General features: G+C 41.4%; 1 long non-coding RNA gene across 1 annotated transcript; it reads left to right on the top strand.

Annotated features, from left to right (window-relative positions):
- The first annotated feature begins 28 nt into the window (after positions 1 to 28).
- LOC125930907 (uncharacterized) lies at positions 29 to 18,010 on the top strand. Its single transcript, XR_007460300.1, has 2 exons — positions 29 to 15,405; positions 15,450 to 18,010. It is a non-coding gene; the product is annotated as an uncharacterized LOC125930907 (long non-coding RNA).
- Positions 18,011 to 18,331: the final 321 nt, after the last annotated feature.

Below are 18,331 nucleotides of genomic sequence, written 5' to 3'. Positions count from 1 at the left end.
GGCCTGGGGCCGGCGGCGTGCGTCCCCGCGGCCCGCGGGCGGCCCCGCCGCCCCGCCGGCCGGCCTCCTCTGTTTTTGTTTTGATGGAGCCCGCGTGCAGCTGGCGCGTGTCGAGTCACGTGCCAGGGGCGGGAGGGGGCTGGGGCGCGGGAGGCGAGGGCGCGGTGACGCACGCGTCCGGAGGGCCTGCCGCGGGGCTAGGGGCGAGGGGGCGTGTGCCCCAGGCAGATCCCGGTGGTGCAGGGTGTCGAGGCCGCATCTGGTGGGGTTCGTGGGAGTTGATGCTCGGTAAGCCTTATTCGGACGTGGGTGTGAATCCCACTGCACTTCTAGCTCGTCGTCACGGCATCTAGGCGAGCCTCATCGATCCGGGCGGGGGCCCGGCGTGCGCTGGTTCGGTCCAAGATGGAGCAGACCTTACCGGCGTGTGTATTTTCTGCGGGCACGTAGAGACCTGTATGTCGTGCTTAATCCTGGCTGCAAGTTATAAACAACTTGAGAAAGACACCTATGCGTGGCCCAATCCCAGACTGATTGACCCCAAATCCAAATAGGGCTTGGACGGTAGAGTATTTAGAAAAAAACCTTTCTCCGTGTGTTTGATGCACAGTGAGGGGCGAGAACTTACAGAGGTCGCCGGCTTGATGGCATAGATGTTTGTGAAACGATCTGTAGGGAGGAAATAGTAAAAATAGCTTAAATAGTTAACACGTATTAACACTAGATGGGTCACTGTCTGCACTGTGGCGACGCGGGTATGGATATTTGATGAAACATTGTCGTCCCCATTTTACAGCTGGGAAATTGAAATTCACGAGGAGTGGTAAGAGTTGGTCAGTGATGATACCTGATTAGTACCCAGGGAGGCTGACTCCAGACCTCATGCTTTAGACCATTGCATATGCTGCATCTGAAATAACACCTTGACCTAAGGGCCATGAATTTGAGTGAATAGGAATACTTACATGTTTGCCCACGATCCCGCGAGTGTATGTGCGTATGTTTATATATATATTTTTTATGTACGAAGTTTTACTGGTATTGTCGGGGGGATAGGGGAGAATCACTTGGTGAATTCGTTAAGGCCTATAGGCTACTAATATTTACATGAAGTTTATTGTGTAGAGAGAGGGATCCGAGTAATGTGAAGAGGACCGATTCTGTGGAAGTTTTTTGTTTTGCTTTTGTTTTGAGGCTTGAACATGGCGTTTGTGAAGTGAAGAGTCTGGAAGGTGCAGATATTTTCTAAGGATTTACATGAGCAGCCACAACAAGCCCCTTCGGTTCTTACTAATGACTGCTGTCTAGTATTGTTAGCTGTAAAGCAGACATAGGCATATTATCAAGTTTTAGGGATTGGTTTTCATGTGGCTTGCAGTTTGGGTTAGAAAAGTTTATAGACCCACTGAGGCAAGCCGGACACAAATATGAGTGTCATGGGTCTGGCATGGAAATGATCTCTCTCCTTCTCCTGTCATCCCTGTCCTTCTTAAGCCACCAAGAACACTTTTCTCCAGCATTGCCTAACCAGTTGTGGTTCATTTGCACAGCTCTGCACAGGTTGTTCCTCTGCTTCTTGAGTACCTGGTTCCAAATTTCCCCTGGTTTCTGTTCAGAAAACATTTAAATACCCTCCCTGTGTCACCGCTGTGTTCTGTATGTATCTGTGTTGCTGCATGTTTTACAACACAGGGTATTTTTGTTTACGTGTTAGACAGTCTGACTAAATCCAGCTTGTCAAAGGTGCTAATGGTGATTCTTTGTATATCACTGGGACACAGTAGGCATGTAAGTTTACCGTGTGGGTCTGAATTGAATTTGTGTTGCGTTATACGTGGTGTTCGCCTCTGTCACCCATCCTCATTCTTAAATGTCTTCATCTCCTCTGCTGCTAGCTTATTAGGCTCAAAGCACACATCCTTGAACAGAGAATACGGAATACTATGGACACGTTCTTGCGAAAGGAACAGAACCGAAGGAGCAAAATGTAATCAATTTTCACTTGTTTCCGAATTTCATTCCCAGTTGGCTAACTGGACCGCGTGAATTTTCTTGGTTACTCCTGTAAACCGGGACGGATGCTCAAAATCCTCACTTTTCAGCTTTTTTAGGAAAGAAGAAAGGGCACTCTGTTATAGATGGATGTATTTTATGTGCCATAGCAGAGTATAGATGCTTAATCACTTTTCATTACACTGTAATTTTTAGATTTAGTATTAGCGGGGTATTTATAGAGCAGCATTCTCCCGTAGAGCTTTCTGAGACAATAGACATGAATTTTACTGATATATTTATAATGACTTCAAGTAATAGCCACTAGCCACATTGAAGAGTTTCAATGTGGCTAGTGTGACATAGGAACTGATTGCTAGTTGATTTCAGCGTAAAGAGCCACCACTAGCTAGGGGCAAAGGTATTGGACAGCACAGCTACGGAGGATTCGCTTATGGTTAAGTCTAGTACTTGACAGGTAAACGTTTAGGCTGAAGTTATTCTGCCTTTACAAGAAAAATCTTGATTCATTTCCTAGGGCCTAACACTGTGCTTCTCGTTCATAGATTATAAGGTGTTTACTAGGTGATATTTTCGACCTGTATGAGGTCTTCATATTATAGAGCATTTGTCTGTGTGTTCTGGGAACTTGCCACGTAATTCATGTCATCTCCCTTTTTTTAGGAGCAGAGTGGAGTGATTATGAATAGTTGTAATTATGAGTAGCTACAAGTCAAAGGGATTTGAGCCCTTGACCTGTAAACTGAATGAAAGTCCCATAAGCATAATCATTACTTCTCTAAGATGTGTTGTGAAAAGCAGGCACTGTGTTTGTCCTGCTGACCCTTGTATCCCTGGTGCCTCATACAGTATCTGACACATACCAAGCGTTTATAATTAGTTGTCGAATGGATGAATGTTCAAGTAGGTTAACCCCTCTAATGTGGCTTCAGAAGGTACATGTATAGAGCTGAACAAGAGGCTGAGTACCAGTAACTACACCGTATTTATGGTTCTTCCAAGGAACGCAGTCTTTCCCAGGACGTTATTGTTCACTCAGTGACTTTGATTTCTTCCCTGTAAGGTATGTAGCAGGACTTGTGATCCTTTATTGATAACACAGAAGTAAAGTCATGAGAAGATTGGTGGTCAGGTCATACAGAGAGAGTTGGAAGCGTAAGTCAGATTGAAGTAGTTCCTTCTATTGCCTTCTGCACTCGTCCCCGATTCTTTTTCAGTGAAATAAACTCATGGCACTGAGCTATGTTAGAAAATTTGGTTTGTAAAGTTGAAGGTAATTATGTATGTTAATAGAGTCTGAAAACAGCTCTGAAAATACATCTAGTATGGCATGACATGGAGAAAAGAGCTTCAACATGAGAAACAGGAACGGAAGCATTTATTTCTTAAATCTCTAAATCTCAGTCTGTGGTAATCCTAACACCCAGGTTATAAATTTCTCAAAGGGAATATTTAAAAACGTAAATAGAAACAGATGTTTAGGTTGTGCAGATAACCACTACCAGGCTTTGAAATATTTATGTCGAAAGGTACTATATACATCAAACATCTGTTCAGAACGAGAGCCCCGAGGCCCACAATTGTAGATTTCATTTCATGTGGTGGGTGCTGTATTGGGGAGTTGATGACGGAGCCCGATATGTGGTCTGGTGCTTGTCGAAGGTGGTGCACAGGCTGCTGTCACGGCTGTGCCTCAGACTTCCCTTCCTCGTGGTGTGAGGTGTGGCTGGGTTACAGGCTCGTCCTCATGCCTAGGACGCAGGCTAGCTTCCTATTTTTCTGCCACTGTGTGTTCCACAAATGAAAACTAAGTTTATACTAGAGTAAGTAAAATATATTTGAAAATGCAAATCTATCATTTAGAAAAGATCACGTGATACATTCCAAGATAAAAACATGAAGTGTATTTTTCGGGGGGGGGGGGGAGTGGGGAGGGGAGGGCAACTTTCCCTTTAGCGATTTCTGGCCTCTTAATCCATGGCTCTTTACACACATTTGGTGTGTGCTTCTTTGATGTCAGTGGTAGTGGGGGGAGGCCCCAAAACTGTTAACCACGTGTCCCATAAATTTGGGGACCCTTAAAACCAAAACCAAAACACGACTATAACAAGACAAAACTAACCTCTCCTGTCAGCAACAAAAGTTAACCCAAGCAATCAATTAAATGTAAAGGACTGTGAGATTTGAGTTGTGTAGAGGTCAGTAACATGAAGGGTTTTTTTTTTTTTTGAAGGCATTAAATGTAAATTATTCTAGATAAAAGAATTTATATGTGTTTAACCATGTAGCAATAATAAAAGAATTCATATTGCAGTAGGTCAAGATGGATGTATTTGTCTAGAAGATCCTGTGGGACCACTTCGGATTCAGGTGTGTAGTTAAAGAATCATTTCAGGTTTATTGAGAACTGTCCCTAGTGACGTCGGTCACTAACTTGGTATAATAATTGAGGGAAGTTAACTGGTTTCATTTCTTTTTCTCCTCACTGGGGTGGGTGGATTGGATCACTGGTTCCCAGACTTAGCGTGCGTTAGGCTCACCCAGGGCTTGTTAAACCCAGATTGTCGGACCCCCAGCCCAGAGTTTCTGACTCAGCGGGTCTAGGGTGGGCCTCACGATCTGTAGTTTTTGCAAGTTTCTAGGAGATGCTGCTGCTGGCCGGGACTACATTTTGAGAACCACTGGATCAGATCATCTTTTGTAAAGTTGTATAATCTTGGGCCTGTTTCTTCGTTTTTCAAGTGGCAGGCACCTGTCCTTTGAATTCTGCAGTATCGTGTCCTTTAAAGATTGCTGGATGGCAGACTGAGTTATAAAAGTTTAAAATGGATTAATTTAATTTTATGAGAATTCAGGTATTTTACAAAATCTTTGGATCTGTTCAAATTTAGATTGGGTATTCTCACCCAGTAGTCAAGGTCCCCAGTTAAATTATACTGAAATATTTCCGATGTTATTAAAAGACAACACTATTCTCTGTTTCTTAAACCTGAATGTTCTATCAAATATAACCAAGCAACTTATAATAGCTCCAGGATATGATGGAGCACATTACGTAATTGGGAGCTCACTAAATAAAATGGTGTTTATGAGACAAAGCTCCTTTCCGAGTTAAAACTCTGTGAGTTTGGGTTCTTGGTAGATGGATAGCATTAACCTGGACATCCTTCCAAGTTAACTGCTTTAGCAGAAGAGTCACGGCTACAGGAAGGAGATGCTCATTAGGGGATTAAGAGTAAGTTGTCACGGCACGGCCATTCCCTGTCTTGAGGACTTTGGGCAACAGCGGAGGCTCTGCAGTTTGTAAATGAGGAGCATTTCGGGCTAAAATCTGGTAGGACGGCCGTGGAGCCAGGAGATGTCATAAAGCAGTCCTTGCAGGTCACGTGTACGGTTCTTACCCAGAGTGTGTGTTTATTTTTGTGGTGGTGGTGGTGGTGGTAGGGGGAAGTAGTGAAGGGGCTTTGGGGAGGGGTTGGTGGCGATTCTAAGGCATTCTGACAGGTTGTGCTCTGCAAATATTCCATATTAAACTAGACTCCCAGGTGCCAAGAGCCAGATGGACTCACAGTCTGAGGTGAGTTGAAGTGAGGATTCACAGTACATTCTAATGTGAGTGAATTTATGGGAGAAGAAAGGATAGCAAGCAATTTTTTTTTAAATTTTTTTTAATGTTTATTTTTTCTTGAGACAGAGACAGAGTGTGAACAGGGGAGGGGTGGAGAGAGAGGGAGACACAGAATCCGAAACAGGCCCCAGGCTCCGAGCTGTCAGCACAGAGCCCGACGCGGGGCTCGAACCCACGAACTGGGAGATCATGACTTGAGCTGAAGTCGGATGCCCAGCCACTGAGCCACTCAGGTGCCCCAGGATAGCAAGAGTTTTTAAGGGAAAAATCTTGCCTGAGAGCGAGGAAATAAAAAAGAAATGGGTGAGGTGTAGGGGATGGCAGGGTAAAAATGAAAGGTTTTAAGTTTTTTAAATGTTCTGAAACTGTGTGTATGTCAAGACTAGTTAATAGCACAGGGTTCTTTGTTAGAAAATAACTTAATGAGTTTTCCTTTTAATTTCCAGTGAATGCTTCAAGATACCACCAGATGCTATTATTTGACTTCTCTCGCATGCCTTTCCAACGTTATGCCCAAGATCCACACAGTGCTTACTTTTTTAGATTGCTTTATGATCGTTAACTTGTTTAAATCAAATTCCTGGAAGGCACACGCAGTGTTTATTATTGGATGTGTTTTATGGATTAGGAAGCAAATCATTTGTGTAGCACAGGCCACAAATCTGGGCGGAGGCCATGAGATCTCACTGCTTTTCACGTCTGCTGGTGTTAATTTTATCTTGAAATTCTCTGTTTTCTAACTGCTTTTATAAAATGATTGAACCTTAAATCTTAAAGTTGAGTCAGCATCCATATAATTGATTTTAGACTGTATTTCAAGGAAAGGGCCTTAGATTTTGATATACTGTTTATTTCTTTGAAAAGGACCACACGTGACTTGCTGCTCGTCATTTCTTGACTTCAACATCTGTGACATAATCTTCGGAACTAAATCTGTGACACTGGTTTGAATTCTTTAGACTTGAGAGTTTGAGGCTGGGGTTGGCAGTCTCTGTATGACAGGAGTGCTGGGGGGGATGGCCCTTGGACCAGTTTTCACTCAGCAGTGGGAGGTGGGGTGTGCCGCTGTGTTACCTCCCGCCTTCCCCTTCCTCAGCATCTTTTAAAAGCCTCCTGTGCTTCGGGGAGTTAAGACACTTAGTGTTTTTCTTGTATTTAATCACATTAGCACCGGGCAACATCGTCTTTGCCCTTGTCACATGTCTTCAGTTTCCTCTCTTCCAACTTGTGTCACTTCTTTTCTTAGTTAGGCATCTAGCTTCTCAGGATGACTTCTGGTCGGCCAAAGCCCCCCATCTCTGGATTTCCTTCATGATCCTGTCTCCACGTGTTTCTCTTCTTCCTTTCCCTGCCAGTTCTCTCCTTGTGCTGTGGCCGATTTTATTTAGTTTGGTGGAAAGGGTATTAAGGTAGAGTAGTGTTAGTAACTGTAAGAACGATTAGTGGGTACGTGCCCCTTGGGATGCTCTGCTAAGCGCTTCGTGTTCTTCCCACGGGATCCTAGTTCCCACTTGCTACGGTACCGTGGGGGAGAATGTCCAACTCTGTGGCATAGGCTGTCATCTGGAAAACGGGGGCTTGGTGGAGTAAGGTGTGTCTGGCCCTACAATGTTGTGATTGAGTTTATTCACCCTCGAAGGAATACTTCAGCTTTCTGAAAGATACCTGTTACTCAAGACTGGCGTCTCAGTGTAGGGGTGTTGCTGCTCAATCCCAGGAGCAGGATCCAGGACTCCTTATTTCAGACTGCCTGCAGTGTGGCCGGCCTTCTTTTTCCTTCAGAAGCCAGGGAGGAGCCTCAGGGGACCCTTCTCCATACTTGTGCCATCTACAGTAGAAGACCTGAAAACTGAACCTGAACACTCCACTTTGGAAAGGTTGTTGACCCCGATTTGGAAGATTTTGCCACTTCTCATCTCCATGGTGGTGACATTCTGCTTCTGAAGACATCTTTTTTCATTGATGGTTCATTAGGAGAGTTTCTGGGAACCTGCTTAATTCTTCTGTTAATTCTTGAAGAGCTTATTAAAAAACGCTACCTCACAGGTTTTCTCTTGCAAAATTATACGTGGTCTGTGACCTTGAGTGCCTGTTTCCTATTTCTAGGGGAATTTTTGTTAGTACTGAATCTTTCTGTAATGTTCACAGCTACGCCAAGCTACTTATCTGTTCATTGTCAAGGCCACTGACAATTGTTTTGCTTTCTGCTTTCGTATTGATGTATCATGCATTCATTGCACGTATTGTCCATTTTCTAAAAATCTATGATTATCTTTTTTGTTTCTTTATGTTTCCAGAGAGATTAATCATTGCTGTGCTAGGAACACTTACTTACTCAGCTTTGTCTTTAGTGTTGTTCATATTCCTTCAGCTTTTCCTACTTTTTTAGTTTTTCAAAATTGTATGGTACCTAATTCTTAGAGGCTCTATCCCAAAGGAATTTGTGAGGACTCTTTGAATTTTAGGGATTACTGCCCAAGGATGCAAGTATTTGGTAGCAACAAGTGAAAAGTATTTTCTTTTAAATTCATTTATTTTTTTGAGAGAGTGAGAGTGCATGCACATACACGGGGGAGGGGCACAGAGAGAGGGAGAGAGAGAATCCCAAGTAGGCTTCACACTGTGAGTGCAGAGCCCCACGCGGGGCACTGTCTCACGACCTTGAGATCAGACCTGAGCTGAAATCAAGAGTCGGATGCTCAACTGACTGAGCCACCCAGGCACCCCAAGTGAAAAGTCTTTTTAAATAGAATGCTATTCATAGGCTTTCTTTGGACTTTATCTTTAAAATCTGTGGTCTAGTTGATTATGCCTTTTAGTTGGTTTGTGAACAGTTAACTGTGGTTGCTGTGTTTATAAGCTTCTCCTATTTTCATGACAAAAGGTATAAAAATCCTGTTTTTCTCCCACTCTTAAAGGGTTCAAAATTAAAATTCTTTCTGCTACAAATTTAATTCTTCTGAAAGGGAACATAGGAGTTTGCTCTTTGCCATTTATACTTGTTACTACCTAACTAGTAGTTTGGAACAAAGACTTTGTAGGCTTAGTGAATCAGTATGCTGTTCAGTCCTTTCATATCAGCTACAGAATATTTTTCAGTAGTAGCAGAAACAACAGAAATATCCCAACAACAGATTTGCTTTAAAAAGATTTTTAAATGTTTATCCAGATAAGAAATGCCTCCCCATAGCTGAAGAACATTTGCTCCTATGTGTGTGGGGTGGGGATGGGAAAGTGGTGGTGATGGTGGTGTCCTGGCTTATCCTGGGCTCATTCTGTGTCTCATGGTCCCAGCCCCTTAACCCCAGGAAGGGCCCAGCAGTTTTAGAGGACATTGGCAGTGGGACCCCGAGAGGGACTGGAAACACCCTTCTCCTTACTGCGTTTCGTTCTTGTTTTTGCAGGGTACTCGTTGTTTGAAAGCACTGAAATGCAATTGTATAAATACACATATTGCTTGCTTACATCTTTTTGGATCATTGTGCTCTTTTGGAGTTAAGGGATCTAAACTCTGGGAAGATTACTAATTAGGAACAGGTCAGGTCCTGGACATTCCTGGTAAAATCCAGTGTATTTTGGATTGCAGCACTTTTCTGTGTTACTTTTCATGCATTGGAATCCTCCTAATCCTGGACCTGGAGTCTAGGAGCAGGCCCTAGTTAAGTATGTCCTCTCTGGGCAACTTTTGTGTCCAAAAGTAAACCAAAGAAAACAAACAAACAACGCTTAAAGATGTCTGGGATCCATCTGAAAGTGTTGTGTGATGTTGTCACACCATGGCCTTGGGATACTGACAAGCCATTTTCGGCCATTCCTCTCTTTCTTGTTTATTCTTTTTTTCTTCCTGTGTTCTTTACTGTCTTCACTTCTTTCCCTTTTGCCCGCCCCCCCCCTTTGGGTTCTTTTCTGTTTCTTCTGTTCTTCCTTTCTCCTTTCCCTTTGCCATTCCTGGTATGGATAGCCTAGTGACGCCCTGAAGTTACTGTAGGCATTTTTTTTTAAGCTAATGGCAGCCCAGAGCTAAATACAAGTTTTCCTCTACGATTCTGTGCTGATGCAAACGATCTCTGAAGAGTTTCATATGTTTATATAGCATATTCTATGTTGAATGGAAAATATTATGTGAGCTATATTTCATATGGATGTTCAGATTTTGTGCTCAAGGACATTCTGCCAAAATTTAGGTAATAGTAATCATACAGATAATGAACTTCAGGATTCTTTCTATTTATGAAATTGTTGGTAAACGGCGATGTTGTCTGAGTTAACGTAATGATTTTAAATTGCTTAAGCTTGGGGTAGTTGGGTGGCTCAGTTGGTTAAGTGTCCGACTTTGGCTCAGGTCATGATCTCGTGGTTCGTGAGTTCGAGCCCCACGTCAGGCTCTGTACTGACAGCTTGGAGCCTGTAGCCTGCTTCAGATTCTGTATCTCCCTCTCACTCTGCTCCTCCCCCACGTGTGCTCTCTCAAAAAATAAATAGACGTTAAAAAGAATTTTTTTTTTTAAATTGCTTAAGCTGTAACAAAGTTTGGTGAAAAAATGTGACAGTCGAATGGGTTGTAAATACGCGATGATTACTTATGCCATTCTCAAGGGATCAGAGTATATTCTAGTTCCAGTGGCTTCACAGCTGATTGAATGCCTCTTCTTATTTTATAAATAAGGCAGCTTACTTAATTTTACACGGCTGGTTAGTGGCATAGATGACCACAGTTAGGTTTTCCACTTCACTATCCACCCTGCTTTTTTGGACAGAAAGTTTAATTTATGAAATTTCGAGGTAAAATGGGCAGAGAAGCCTGAGAAGAATGTACACATTCTAAACCTAGCTTGGCTTGAATTTATTAGTTATGAGGTGTTGGATGAGGTGATTAACTTCTCTGGATGCCAGGTTTTGGACAGATGTACTTGAAGCTCCCCTCCAGGACGGTGACTTGTACTCAGGTGAGAAAAATGAAAGAGACACAGGTTTTCTTGTCGTGCATTTCCGCGATTTCCGTGTGTGTCTTATTTCAAGTAGATACTGTCCCCCCCCCCCCACCCCGCCCTGCTTTTTTTGGTAGGTATCACTCGTGTATTTTCTTGTCAGTGAATCAGCTTTTCTAAGGATATTGTGGTTGCCTCTGTATTCAGGTGTCTCCAGCTTCATCTTGGTTAACTGAAGTAAAAACGTTTAGAGGCAGGTCTCTCCTAGTTTCAAACTGGTGGAAGGGTACCATATGGGATATTCCATAGGTGGATACCTAAGAGGTGCCTTATTCAAATTGTTTGTAGTTTCTTACGGTGTTAGAAAGTAATGTCATGTAAATAAGATATAAGAGAATTTGGCTCTTCTGGTTTCTAGAGTTGCTTTATTTGGGATTGTGGAACAGGTTTTTCCATTCTTAGTAGGATAACCTGGCATTGTTTGTGTCAGAGAGAAGACAGTTGTGACAATCTCGAAGGATAGGAAAGATGAGAAGAGTTGAAAGCCTTGGAGAGAAAGATGAGGAGGCTGGAGTGTGACCGTGAACTCTGATCCCCTTCCCTCATTGCTTAGAAGCAGTTACCATGCTCTGCTTTGCCTAAAGAAACCCCTTGTTTCAGTTAAACGCTTTGGAACGCCTCTCCTGTGCATCACATCGAGCTGGGTGCGAGGGGAATTACAAAAGAATTATCCATGAAGACTTCTTCCTCTAGATGTTTACCCTCCAGCTGGGTCTCTGATGCATAGGCCGTGAAAGGAGTGGGTGAACGTCTCAGTGCCCCAAGAGTGGTGGAGGCAGGAGAGAGAAAAGAGTGCAGAAGTAGGGAAAGACCCTGGGGAGCCATGCAGTTGCTGCAGCCTGAAGCCCTGGTAGTTAAGGACCCCTAGAGAACTCGTTTGCATATTCTTTTGCCAGAGAGTGCGGGGATGCTGTCGGGCTAGGTTAGGACCCAGGGTTGGGTGTTGGGGAATGACCGTTGCGTGTTTTCAAGTGGCAAACGAGGAGACCCTGTGAAAGTACCAGAGCCTTTTTACCCCATCTTTTTATTTTGAAAGCTTGAAACCTTTAGCAAAACAGTCCCGTAAGCACACATATATCCTTGTAGATGAAACAGTCGTTAACATTTTGCCGTGCTTTCCCTCATGCTCACTGTATGTGTGTCTTTTGAATCAAATGTGGTAAGTAAATTTATGTTTGCCTCACCACTTGAATATAAGTTTCAGATACCATGACATTTCACCTCTAAATACCTGCTAAAGGGGACCTTCTTCTAATTAAAGCTAATAACCGCACTACAATGATCACACCTAAGAAGTTTAGCATTGATATAATAACATGGTCAAATATATACGAAATATTTTAATTTGGGAGTGGAATGTGTATTTATTTTTGTTTTTAAAATCAGGAAGACTTATCTGGCACAGTGTGTGTTGAATGAACTGGTGGGGCAAGACTCAAACTGGTTTGTACATATTTAAAAAGTCACGTATAGTCATAAAAATAGAAAGACGTTCACTATTTTCTTGAATATATTCATGATCTATTCATGATACAATCTTAAGTAAGAACAAGACATGGGAGAGTGTCAAAAAGAGAATTTATAGGGGCTCCCGAGTGGCTCAGTCGGTTAAGTGTCTGACTCTTGATTTTAGGTCAATATATGTAATTTACATTGCATATATACATATGCTGCCTTTGATGATAAAAGAGAAGTGTGTTTAAAAAGCTGCTAAGAGAAAATGAGTGTTTAGGAATAATGTCTTTTTTCTTTAAAGGCAGATTCTTGGGTTTTATTGCTGATTGTATGAAGGTTAACAACCTTTTTGAGAATATACCAGAAATCTGTTTTATTGGTAAATTTTTTCCATTTGATAGCAATTTGATTATTTCATGTGATGATTTTTATAGAATCGTATAGTGAATTTGTGTGATACTTATCTTTAAAAAATAACTTTTCAATGTTTTGAAATACATTGCATGAAAGGTTAAAATTAATTTTGGAGTTAACTCAGCCACAGTTTATTTTCTGTTGTTGTATGATTAACAAAGTTATTGATTGGTACTTAGTACCTTTTTCTTTTGAAGGCCAGTGTTTATTAATTAGTGAGTGTTGAATTGCTCCCAGTGTCCATTAGGCATCCTGTGGTTAATAAAGACAGATAGCCTACTCTTGATAGATGCTTCTGGAAAGTTAACTTGTCAACAGTGGTAGTTAAATTCCTGTCAGGGAGGGAAGCCCCTGATTGCTGGGACAAGCCTTCAAGAGGAAAGGAACTCCAGGCTGCTTAATCAGGCACCTAGGGTGTGACTTTGCAGATGAAGAAATCTGATTTTGCTAGTTCATTCAGAGTTGATGGGGAATGTGAGACTGAATGAAGCCTGCCAAACAAGCTTACAGGAGACTGAACTTCCATGTGTTAATTTGCAGTGGGAGATGTACTATGGCCAGCTGTAAATTTGTTGAAAGGATGACATTTGGATCATAACTTTACTTGGTGAACACAGAAATAAGATGGGGGGGCAAATTAGATATTTTCAATTGCTATTTCCATCAAGTCATTAGAATTTGATAGAGGACTTTTCATTTATTTGTTACCCCAGGGGCTATTCTGCTTAGAAACTGGGGCCTGGGGTACCTGGGTGGCTCAGTTGGTTCAGTGTCTGGCTTTTGATTTTGGCTCAGATCATGATCCCAGGGTTGTGGGATCGAACCCTGTGTTGGGCTCCATACTTGCTTAAGATATGCGCCCCCCCCCCCCCCACCAAGCTTCAGAGTCTGGGTGGCTCCGACTCTGGATATTGGCTCACAATCTTTCAGTCCTGGGATGGAGCTCCGCTGTTGCTTGGGATTCTCTCTCCCTCTCTCTTCCTCTCCCCCAGCTTGGGTGCACACTTGTGCACTCTTGTTCTCTCTCTCTCTCTCTCTCTCTCTCTCAAAAATAAATAACCTTTAAAAAAAAAAAAGATTCTCTCTCTCTCTCCCTCTGCCAATCGCACATGCGCGTGTGCTTGCTTGCTCTCTCTCTCTAAAATCAACAACAACAACAAACCCAAAACAAAACTGGGGCCTAAAATTAGAGCCTCTTTAGTATAGTGTGGTGCTAGATAAGAACAGGATGAATTCTTTTCCAGTTCCCTTTGTAATCAGTTACCAAAGGCCCCATAGCCTTATTTATGCCGGGTACATTATAATACAGTAGGGAGACAATAATAATAGTGAGTGCTTAGCACGTGTTGGGCATTTTACTAAAATATTTTTCTTCTGTAATTCCATTAATCCCATAATAGCCCTAGGAAATAGGCACTATTATCATTCCCACTTCATAGATGAGAAAATCAAAGTTTAGGAAAGCTTGGGGCTTAGAGCCCAAGTTCCAAGCCAGGTGGCCTGACTCTGGAGACGCTTATGATCTTAGCTCATGATAGAATTTCTTTTGCACATAGCAACTTCTTTCCAGTTGTGTTTTCCTTAGGATATAGCGTGGTCATTTTGAGACCCCTCATCTCCCAAGTGAACACGTAGGAAATGTACTTAATGTTAAAATATTTAAGCACTAACTCTTAGGGTAGTTTTTTTTTTTTTTTTAAGATGCTGATTTTAATCTATGATAATTCTGAATAGTTTCATTTGGAGGATGGACCATTAAAAATTTAAAAGGTTGCAAAAACCCCCAAACATAATGCAAAGAACAGCTATTTTTAGTTCACCTGTTAACATTTGGTGCCTATTTTCTTGCTCTCTGTATTTATGTATATATGTGTGTGTTACATGTATATTTTTTTTTCTGAGTCATTTGGGATGTTACATATTGCATGACCCTTTATCTCTATTTCAGTGGGCATTTCCTAAGAACAGGGATTTTTGGTTATATACAGTTACTACCTCATAAATTTATGTCGTTAAATTAGTTTCATCTAATCTGCTATACATATTGTGATTTTATCAGTTATCCTAATGAGGTCCTTTTTAAAATATATTTTCTTAAAGTTTATTTATTTTGAGAGAGAGAAAATGGAGGAGGGGCAGAGAGAGAGGCAGAGAGAGATAATCCCAAACAGGCTTCACGCTGACAGCTCCAGGCGTCAACTCATGAATTGTGAGATCATGACCTGAGCCCGAGTCGGACGTGCAACCGACTGAGCCACCCAGGTGCCCCCTAGTAAGGTCCTTTGTAACATTTTTTCCCCCTGTGGTAGGAGATCCTGTCTAGGGTTATATGTCGTATTTAGTTGTCGTATCTGTTTGTATCCTTTAATTTGGAATATTTCTACAATTTCTTTGTCTTTTTTTAGATTGACATTTTTGAAGAAGATAATCATGCCTGTCCTTTTTTTTTTTTTTTTAATAATAGAAATTTTTTCATTGTGTGTTTGTCTGATGTTTCCTCATCTTTAGAATCAGGTTATGGGCCAGAACTTACCTTTTCCCCTTCTTAATAAGTTTATCGTTTTTAAAAATCAGGAAATTAACACTCATGTAATAATATTATCTAAGTACAGACCTTACCAGATTATACATTACATCTAGTCTTATTTTATCTGGAACGATTTCCCTGTCTGACTTTCATGGCATTGACATTTTTGGAGAGTATTAGCCAATTATTTCTAGAATGTTCTTCAATTTTGGTTTGTTTGAAGTTTCCTCTTGGTTAGAGTCAGGTTTTGCACTTTTGGCAGAAATGCTGCACAAGGGACATTGTGTTTTTCTCAGTGCGTCATACTTGGAGTCACATGATGTCTGTCCCACTGATGGTGATACTCATTTTGCTTATTTGGTTAAGGTTCTGTCTGTTAGGTTTGCCCTCATTTTGCTTATTTGGTTAAGGTTCTGTCTGTTAGGTTTGCCCAGCGTAAAGCTACTCTTTCCCTCTTTACAGACAATAACTATCTTGTGGAGTGATTTTTTAGTTAATGTCCTAATTACTCCTCAAACTTTTACTCATAGGCTTTAGAATCCTTGGGTGACTCTTGCCTGAACTGGTTATTCTTATGATGCCCACTGGTGATTTAACATGCCATCATTCCCGGGGCGCCTGGGTGGCTCAGTCAGTTGCACGTCCGACTTCAGCTCAGGTCATGATCCTCACGGTTCGTGAGTTCGAGCCCCGTGTCCGGCTCTGTGCTGACAGCTCAGAGCCTGGAGCCTGCTTCAGATTCTGCATCTCCCCCTCTCTCTGCTCCTCCCCCGCTCGTGCTCTGTCTCTCTCTCTCTCCTTCAAAAATAAATAAAAACATTTAAAAAAAAGATGCCATCATTCCCTCTTCATTTATTTTTTCTTCCACAAAGAAGAGTGTTCCCTTAACTCTTGTTTATTTATATTGGTGTTGACTCATGGATTTTTACTGTATTCTTATTTTATATTATCCTTACTTACTGCGTTGCTCAAATTGTTCTGGATTTGGCCAGTGGGAGCTCCTTCACGCAGGCTCCTAGGCCCTTTTGACACTGTCATTTTTGGGCACATCCTTCCTTTCTGGCACAGAATAGTCCTTGTGTACTTTCTCCGTGTCAGCCCTGGAAGTGGCCACTTCTCCATTCTTCCTGTATGAGAATCCCTGTTTCTCCAAAGCCTAACTGTTTGCCTTTTGCCGATGTGGTGGGTGAGCAATAGCAATTCAGTGTAGTTTTAACTTCTGTGTCTTTTACGAATTGAATTGGACGTCTTTTCCTGAGTTTAAGGGGTATGTATGTGTATGTATATGTGTGTGTGTAATCATGTTTTTGGCCCATGTTTCTGCCAAGTTACTAGTATTTAATTCTTCAATTTCAAGAGTTCTTTATATATTATGATATTAGCCCTTTATCTCATTTTATTTATTGTCTTTGGTTAATGATGTTTTTTTCTTGTCATGCAGATTTTATTAAACATTTTGGTGTAAGCGTATTATCAGTCTTTTCTTGTAGTCTACCTGATTTTGAGTCATAGTTAACATTCTTTTCCTTAGATCATCGTTAGAGAAGATTCACCACTTTTTCCCCTGTAGTACTTGGATAGCTTCATTGTTTTACATTTAGATCCCTGATTCATTTGGAGTCTGTTCTTGTGCGTGGTATGAAGTATGGGTCTAATTTTATCTTTTTCCAGATGGCTAACCAATTGTTTTAACCATTTATTAAAAAGTTAGTTTTTGCCCCAGTGATTTTTAGATGGTCCCTTTATCACACACAGTATTAAAGTTCCATCTGAACTTGGGTCTGTTTTTGACTTTTTGTATTACCACACTGATTTGCCTGTCTACTCATGGGTCAGCAACACACTTTTAATTATAGAGTCTTCAGAGTATAATTTAATGTCTGTAAGGACCAGTCCTCTCCTCTAGCATTTTAGCGTTTTCCTGACTGTTCTTGCACATGTGTTTTTAATATGAGGTTTGGTATCAATCGTTAGCTTCATTTAGAAGAATTATTGGTATATTTGTGGGGATTGCATTAAATTTATAAATTAATTTATAGCAACTTGACATTTTTGATACTGATTTGTGCTGTATGCCCAAATAAGAAATGTCTTTCTATGTGTGAAAGTATGTGCCCTTTTAGGAATGTTTGAAAGTTTTTCTTGGATGGGTTTTATACCTTTGTTGTTAAATTTATTCTTAAATATCTTACTTCTCTGTGAAAATTGTTTTTTTTTTCACTTACTGTATCATGGAGATCTGAACAGTCATGTCGGTACGTGTAGACTTATTTTGTTTTTTGAAATGGGTTCATGGTAGTGTACTGTACCCTAATTTCATTTAATTTTTTCTCTATTGGTGTATTTTATGTTGCTTCTGATTTTTTCCTATTACAAACAGTTCTGTGGAGAACATATTTCTACCTATGTTTTGGCTCACTTGTGTTACTATATCTGTAAAATAGATTCCTAGAAATGGAATTGCTTATTCTTAGGCCATGTAGAATTTTTTGGTAATATATTCTACCACATTATCCTCCCACATTATTTGACACTTTTTAAAAAATTTATTTATGAGAGAGAACACTCAAGGGGGAGGGGGTAGGGAGGGGAGACGGACGAGGATCTGAAGCAGGGTGCCCGCACTGACAGCGGCGAGCCCGCTCTGGGGCTGGAACTCCGAGCCAGGAGATGATGACCTGAGCTGAAGTCAGATGCTCACCTGACTGAGTTACCCAGAGGCGCCCCGATGTGACACTTTCTAAGTCAAGTAAACTTTTATTGTATATGTCAGTTGTTAAAGGACATTCTGGGGCGCCTGGGTGGCTCAGGCGGTTAAGCATCTGACTTTTGGTTTCGGCTCAGGTCATGATCTCAGGGTTCACGAGTTCAAGCCCCATGTTGGGCTCTGTGCTGACAGTGCAGCTCCTTCTTGGATTCTCTCTCCCTCTCTCTCTGCCCCTCTCCTGCTTACTTGCTCTTTCTCTCTCTCTTAAAATAAATAAAGAAACTTAGAGAAAAAAAAGGACATTCAGAACTTTTTTTTTGAAAGAAGCTCCATGAGCGTTAATTCTAAACAAAAAAGTTCTATGTGTGTATTAGTGTGGGGAATATAAACATTGCAGAATTATGATTTCTACCTTAAATAACTTACAGTTTTGGGAATCACATGTATATTTATTTGTATGCGTTAAAAGTAGAGCTATATCTTTGGTAGGTGGACTTTGAATGGAGCCTAAGAGGAAGTGTTGAATTTAGTTTAGTGGAGAGGATCAAGGGCATTTCACGTGGGTATAGCTCAGACTAACGTAGAAGCACGATCTTGCC

This window comes from Panthera uncia, chromosome A2 (assembly GCF_023721935.1).
Source record: "Panthera uncia isolate 11264 chromosome A2, Puncia_PCG_1.0, whole genome shotgun sequence".
NCBI lineage: Eukaryota > Metazoa > Chordata > Mammalia > Carnivora > Felidae > Panthera > Panthera uncia.
The sequence above is the reverse complement of the archived record's forward strand: the minus strand, read 5'-3'. Positions and strand labels throughout refer to the sequence as shown.